The sequence below is a fragment of the Oreochromis aureus genome, linkage group 9 (genome assembly GCF_013358895.1).
Source record: "Oreochromis aureus strain Israel breed Guangdong linkage group 9, ZZ_aureus, whole genome shotgun sequence".
Taxonomy (NCBI): Eukaryota; Metazoa; Chordata; class Actinopteri; order Cichliformes; family Cichlidae; genus Oreochromis; species Oreochromis aureus.
Genome location: NC_052950.1, coordinates 39,521,018 through 39,528,611, shown reverse-complemented (window position 1 = coordinate 39,528,611; position 7,594 = coordinate 39,521,018). Strand labels below are relative to the sequence as shown.

The window sequence follows — 7,594 nt, the reverse complement described above, 5'->3', positions numbered from 1 at the left end:
TTGGCTTCATAGTGAGTATAAACGCATGAAACACATTTTCAAGGTCTGTTGAACTTTCTTCTTAGTTGGAGGATCACGGTTATATATCGAAGCACAGCTCGGAGATTTGGTCCCGAACTGCTGATGGCGTGCTTCATTTTGGAAGACATGTTAGTGAAGAGTTTTTTCAGGTCGGGTTTGTGAGGATGAATAAAAGAATTACAGATTTATAGATGAAGAGACGTGTTTGATATCAGAGAGAAGACGACTGTCAGGGTCACTGTGACCTGCAGCATAAAACAAAATGACCTCACAGTTCAGTTCTTCCACCTGGATGTCAGGGACGTTGTTCTGTGGAGATCTGTGGACATGCAGCACAGTGATGGTGCTGATACTGAAGCTGTGTGACTACAGTGTTGTTGTATTAAACCCCAACACAACAAATCATCCAGGAAACTGAGGCAAAGCTAAAAACCACCTGACCCAGAGAGAGATGCATTGTAGTGAAGGGAAAAGTGTGATGGTGCAGCAGGGCGGAGCTCTGAGTCGCAGCACGCTCGAGTATACATCAGCGTCTGCGGTGTCACTGTGAATAATGAACATGCAGCTGAGGGACGAAGGCCTTCGGCAGAGGTGCAGATGTGATGATGGAAACACAGAGAAGCTCTGCAGCTCCAACTGAAGGTGGAGAGTTGGGATAATGCAGGTCACTGCTGGTTTTTAGTGGTTTTTAATGGTTTTACTGGTTGGTAGTCTATAAAGAAAAGATTTCCTGTCAGCTTTAACAAAAAGCTTTCCTCACCTGTGACATTCCTGCAGTGGGAGTGGAGTGAACTCATAGTGGAAAACTTTGAGATAAATGTCTCCTCCTCCTCCGGCAGCGCTCGCTGTTGTGCATCAGCTGTGTTACTGATCATCTCTGGGCTTTGCTCGGTGATTCACTCACTTTGTTTATTCCCTGTTAATGCACGTTATGAGAGGCAGATGTGCAGGCTGAATTTCAGATTCACACGAGGTCGTCAGAGTGCAGACGGAGGAGGTCATGTGTTTCCTCCTGGACGACGTCTGCTCTGGAATAAAGGAGGGAATCCCCAGAATGCCCATAAGAAAAATGGCTGCCAAGAAACGAGAATTTCAGTTACAGTTTGCAGGAATCAAAGAAAACAAAATTCACTCTGAGCGCCTCGCATTTTCTCCTCCAGCCATCACACAGCTCGAAACAGCCGCTCATTAATCCATAATTTACAGCCAGTAAAAGAAAATTAATAAATGCAGCCTGTGTGTGTTTAAGCCTCTAAGATGTGCTCTCCTTTCCATTTATCGACCCCGACATGAACGCGTCAGCTTCAGCTATGGAACGGGGCTTGAATGGATCCTGGAGCAGAGGAAACACAAGGAGACGGTTTGCAGAAAGGTGGAGCAGATGGAGAAGAGGCTGAAAACCACCCCGAGCTCCCTCCGCCACATCCTGTCTGGACATACTGGTTTTAAAGAAATTAATCTGCACAATAATTCATCAAAGAGAGGCTGATGAGGCTTTAATAATGACTAATATCTATAATGGAAGCTGTTTTCCATCAGAGCTTTGCTGTAGATGCATTTTAAAGGACCGGCACACGTTTCTGGGCGGGATCAGTGGGGTCAGTGTACCTGGTACACCTGTACAGGCGAGATCCTTGGTACTCGCTCCCTGCAGCACTGATGTCATAGCTCCTCCTCTCTGTTCTGTGATGAATGCTGTGATTACAGCAGTTTGGTAGTTTGGATTGACTTTTTTAATTTGAAAGCCCCCCCCATCGGCAGTCACTTCATCCTCTGACGGTCCTCTGCCTTCGCCTGAACCCTTTACGGGTGAGTCGGAAAAGTGCTCTGGTTTTCTGGCCCAGTGCTCATTGATTTTCCGCGAACAGCAGCGCTTCCATAACAATGACGGGACGAAGATTGCTTTCTTTGTGCAGATGCTAAGAGATCGTGCTTTGAAATGGGCCCAGGTGGTATTAAACTCCGACCCTGGGATTTCTTTTGAGGTGTTTGTGGCTAAATTTAAGACTGTGTTTAACAGAGGATCTGGAGCCAAGGCTGCGGCGCTCCGCCTCCTTAACTTCAAGCAAGGTAAGCAGAGTATGGCAGACTATTCAATCAACTTTTGGATTTTGGCAGAAGAAACCAGCTGGGGACCGGATGCGCTCAGGAGCACACTGTTAAATAACATTCGTGAGGATCTGAAAGATGAATTGATTATGCGGGACCTTCCCACTGCTTTTGATGAACTAATGTCTTTGTGCATTAAGGTGGATGAGCGGCTACGGGCTCGTCGACAAGCACGGAACTCCAGTTCCCAGGAGGCCGCGGGGCAACGAGGGGCGGAGGCCCCGGCCGATTACCGGTCCTCCCGGACACCAGAGGGCGCCGACGGAGAGGTACAACCCATGCAAATTGGCAGCTCCCACCTTACTGCTGCGGAACGCCAGCGACGCATCACGGCCGGTGAGTGCCTGTATTGCGGTAACAAGGGACACATGATCGCCTCCTGCCCGTCGCGAGCAAAAGGCCGTGCCCGCCAGTAATGGTAGGAGCATTGGTGGGCGGTTTAAATCAGGATAAATCTCCTCCACGTTTAGCCCTGCCAGCTAAACTTCTGGTCCACTCCAAGTGTCATTCACTTTCTGTGCTCGTCGATTCGGGAGCAGAACAAAATTTCATTGACTCCGAACTAGCGAAACAACTCTGTGTAACTGTGGAGCCACTGCCTCACGCCTTACGCGTCACGGCTTTGTCAGGGCAGCGCCTCCACGACATCACACACATCACTGAACCGCTCACCCTCACACTGTCTGGCAATCATTCGGAGGAGATTAGCTTTTTTGTTTTTCACTCCACCCAAACGCCGTTAGTTCTCGGGCATCCCTGGCTCCAGCAACACAATCCCACTATTAACTGGCAGAAAGGAGGCATCACCGGCTGGGGAGAGGAGTGTCATATGACCTGCCTTAAGGCTGCCTCACCTCCTAGCACATCGGTCACCAGCCCACTGGTTTGAAGGAACTTGTGGTCTGCGCCTGAGTCCGCTTCACTAGTCGTGACAGGAACGCTGGCGTGTCGTGGGTGGATGTGCTCTAAACAGGAAAAATGATTTTGTGTGATTCAGGCTCCGGGTCCTCAGAAGGCCTGAAACACACACACACACACACACACACAGGCTGCAGTCATTGGCCGAGGTGAAGACGTGAGGACAGGTATGCTCTGGTACATAAATCAGCCGAGGTCTCTAATTGGCTGCCACTAGACCTGAGGGCCTCCCTAATTGGTCAGCTATAAATCCTAACTGTTAACAAGTCCCGCCTCCAAGGGAAGTTACATAAACACACACACACACACACACACACACACACACAGGTGTGCAGGTGTTAACAGCTGACAGCGGTAAAAACACTGAGCTATAAACAGCGAGACATTTTTGCCACTGGCGCCGTCGAAGGCTGTCATCGCGGTAATTTACAGTCAGTAAACACGCCGCAGACCGCTGAGGCGGCCATGTTGGAGCACTCTGAGATCAGCTGAGCGTGTTTCCGGAGGAACGGCTTGAGCGCCGATCGTTTCAGGGCGACGGTAACACAGTGAAATAAAACCAACCTCCAAATTAAATTCAGGCGTGAAAAATTCCCCCGGTATGGAAATAAAATGATGAAACATCTGGACGCTCCGGTGCAGATGTTTACTGAAGTGTAACACAGGAAATATGAGCTGCTGTCTCTCTGTGGAAGGCTTGTCTGTAACTGACAAACTGGAGATTTGGGCAAGAATTTCAACGGCGTCACAGATTTAGGACCAGCCCACGTCTGCACCACATCACCAGTCCGACAGGCTCAACGCGATTTCATTATAGCTGTGGACAATCTCAGAGAGCTGCCCACTTCCACTGTGTGCATGTAGCGGGATATCCCCTGCTGTCTGCATCCTCAAATCAAAATCAAGGATGCGGCTCGTGGTGCTGCGACGTGCGTAATACAGATAGGAAGTTATTCTACTTCAGCAGAAAGCTATAAACGTCTCTGTTACTACAGCGACCTCACAGCAGCCATGTTATTGGTCACATGATGTCATTAAAAATGCTCCAACAGCACACAGACGGTCCAGTTCAGGCAAAGCTAGCAGACAGCTAGCAGCTACAACCACTTGTCAGTCAGAGAGGCCACGCCCCTAATCATGCAAACTTTAAACAGATAAGTTTTAAAAGCCTTGCCCCTGTGCAGGTGTTATGAAGGGGAGTCTGTGGGCCTGACTCACTGCTGCCGCTGCTGGGCGGGAGAGGAACTGCAGCGTCTGGAGCGTCATCATCAGTGTGGAGGTTGATGCTCCATGTGACTGGAAACCAGTCTGTCCTGGGGAACTGATTTCCACGTCGCTGACCTTTCTTATTCCTCTGAGGTATGTGGGTGTGTGTGGGGGGGGGGTAGTCTCAGGTGAAACTGTGACCTCAGCACCAGGTGAGGATCCAGGTCACCTGCTGGGTAAGAACCCCCTCACGGCGCCGGTCTGCACAGGCGTGTGTGTGTCTGCAGTGCTGATATGTGTGTGCTGGACAGCGTTATATAAAATGGCAGCGGCGTGCACACGAGCACGCACACACCGGCGGGCTGTTTGTGCAGGCGGTGGAGACGCTCGGCTCTTTCACAGCTGAGCTGTTCAAACAGGAGGGTCGGCTTTGTTTGGCGACACGCAGCTGCACCGCAATAGGTTTCCACACAGGAAACGTGACGGAGACACATGCAGTCTGTAGCATGGGATATAATCTGTGACACGCCGCCCACCACTGCTGTGGGATTACAGGCTGCTGGAGGCCCTGGGATTGAGGGCGAAGAGACACTGCTGCTGAAATGTTGTTGACAAGTGTGAGCTCCAAAAAATGAGTTTCTTGTTTTCAACCGAAGGCTGGATTTGAAGAGAATCTCCCAAATTATTCACAATCAAGCACAGAGAGAAAATCAGATGTTTAAACTTTGATCATCACTTTGTAAATGCTCTTTTTAGACCCGATCATGTGACTGACCTGATGCCAAATGACCTGATCAGCTGTTAAATGTTTTTTCTTTTGGTGTCACTTACATTTCCAGCCTTTGCTGCCCCATCGAACTTTTTACAGATGAGTTGCTGCCATCAAAGTTGTACATTCTCTCAGTTCAAGCATTTCATATATTTTCTAAATTTACACTGTACACAGTCTCCAAACCTTTTTGGAATTGTGCTCATAGATTTTGGGGTGAACTAAGAAGGAGAAACACGTGGTTCCACAGACCCGACCTGTTAATGTGTACAGTTTCAGTCTTCAGTCATTTTTTACTTTTTAACATTTTTTTTGTTTCTTGTTTTTTCCATTTCCTTCTTCCTTCCTCTCTCTGCTTCCTGTCCATCCTGGTATTCTGGGGACTGGTCCACACAGTCTCCCAGCTGGGTCGCGTCCCCTGAAGTTAAATCATTAAATTTAAGAGTGAAGACTCAGTTTAATGTTTGGGTTAAGTGTGCAGGAAATGAAAGTGTGATGTCCTCTGAAGTGATGGAAATGGGACTGTGTGTGTGTGTGTGTGTGTGTGTGTGTGTGTGTGTGTGTGTGTGTGTGTGTGATCTGGATGAGGCCTTTTGTCTGCAGTGGCCGTCGTTTCCGATGAGTTTCCCAGACCTGAAGCGAACACCGACAGGTCAGCCAGAGAGAAGTGACTCAGTCTCCCCCGGGACCCGTACACTTCCATTATATATATATATACACACACACACACACACACACACACACACACACACACACACACACACACACAGTCATAACTGCAGGTTTATTCCTTCATTTTTCACTCTGTAGTTTTTAAAGTTCTCCTGAGTTTTGAAGGATCGCTGTAACATTAACTGACAGGCTTTTCTTTTCTGCCTCACCCCAAAACATCCAGAGGAGCAAAAAAGCACTTCAGAGTAATGCAGGCGTGATGTTTTATAACATGGAAGGCAAAGTTGGTGATTTGCATTCAAATTCAGGACTTTTGCATTAAATTTCTTTTTTTTTGTCTGAAATTTAGTTCTTAAAACTCTTGAAATCCAGCAGGTCGATGATTGGATTAGGGTGAGGGTTGAAGGTGTGGTGCCGGGATGACAGAGTCACAGTTATCAGCAGGCACACAACAAAAGAACCTGAATCCTTTCTAGCAATCCAATAAAGTCCACAGTGGACCAAAATAAGAGCAAAACACCATCACGCAGCCCTCAGACCCACACTTGTCACTGTGATGACACCTAAATCCAGCCAGCGGTGGGTCGTCCTTCTGTTTCAAAACTGGAGCAGTGGATATCGCCGGGGTGAACAGCTGGTCTGATGTTGGGTGGGTTTGTGGTTGGCGTGGTGATGGAAGATCTTCAGGATGGTGGTTAGCCAAATAGCAAGCTAATGTCTGATGATTAACATAAACACAATCATGTTGTTGGTCTTGAAGGGTGTTCAGAGGTTTCAGAGTTTCAGTCATCATCGAACAGGAAGAGTCACTGAACTTTGGGTTTGGGTTGGTTTGATGAGTCACTCTTACCTGGGGGTTGATTTAGCTGCTGCATCCTGTTTTTTCTGGCTGCAGTCAGTTGATGCGTATGGGGCACAGCTCCACCTGCTGGCAACAGAAAAGGTGTGGATTGTGTGGGCCACAGGTGACCTATCAGAGAGGCTGTTCTTGGAAAACATCAAAGGCTGGCGCTGTGTTGCAGGTTTAGTAAAAGTTTGTATTTGGCTTAAAGCTGCACCATCGACATGAACAGAGTGCATACAGCTCAGAGCTGGTGGTGGCTGTTGCACATCATCATGCTACATTATTTAACATCAGCTATGTGCTTTATTTACTTGTTCATTTCTGCACTTACCTAGAACCACGTAAATGTTTCAGATTGTCGTGGCAACATGATTAAAATGGTCCTCATCCATGAATCTCTTTAATTACATGCAGCTAATGAGGCAGGGTCTGATTGTCTCAGGGGTGAAAGAAGCAAAAATCCAATGTTGGTCCAGAACAACAAGCCTGGATGTTGGTCGTCGAGCTCGGATCCCCGGCTGTGTTTGAAGGCCTCGCCTGGGTGAGGAGGAGCTGCCGCCCCCGTGGGATGCTGACGATGACCACGAGTCCTCCTTATGAAATGAGGGATTAAAGTGCAGCTCTGTTTGTCCTCTCCGGGCACCTGTGGTGTAAATACGACCGCAGTAGTTTACATATCTGTTACTTTCACTGCTGCTCTCTGTCTGTTCACTTCATTACTCTTCACTCCATCCTCCTCTGCTGCTGCTCGCTGTATATTTATATGATTCTTATCTACAAACATATTCCATCATCCATCTATCTGTCCATCCTCCCGTCCAGCCTTGTGTCCCTCTGTCCGTCCTTGTGTCCATCCGTCTGTCCTTGTGTCCCTCTGTCCATCCTTGTGTCCCTCTGTCCGTCCTTGTGTCCATCCGTCCACCCTTCTGTGTGTTTTGAAGTGGAAACCATCTGTTTTTGTTCAGTTAAAGATGGATTGGAGATTGCAGAGTGGGGCTTTGGCAGACCCTCTCTTCTTCTTCTTCTTCTTCTTCTTCTTCTTCTTTTTCTTTTTG

General features: G+C 48.1%; 1 long non-coding RNA gene across 1 annotated transcript; it reads right to left on the bottom strand.

Annotated features, from left to right (window-relative positions):
- Positions 1-6,323: 6,323 nt before the first annotated feature.
- Positions 6,324-6,939, bottom strand: LOC120441902. Its single transcript, XR_005614365.1, has 3 exons — positions 6,871-6,939; positions 6,546-6,620; positions 6,324-6,413 (listed from the first exon to the last, which is right to left on the bottom strand). It is a non-coding gene; the product is annotated as an uncharacterized LOC120441902 (long non-coding RNA).
- Positions 6,940-7,594: the final 655 nt, after the last annotated feature.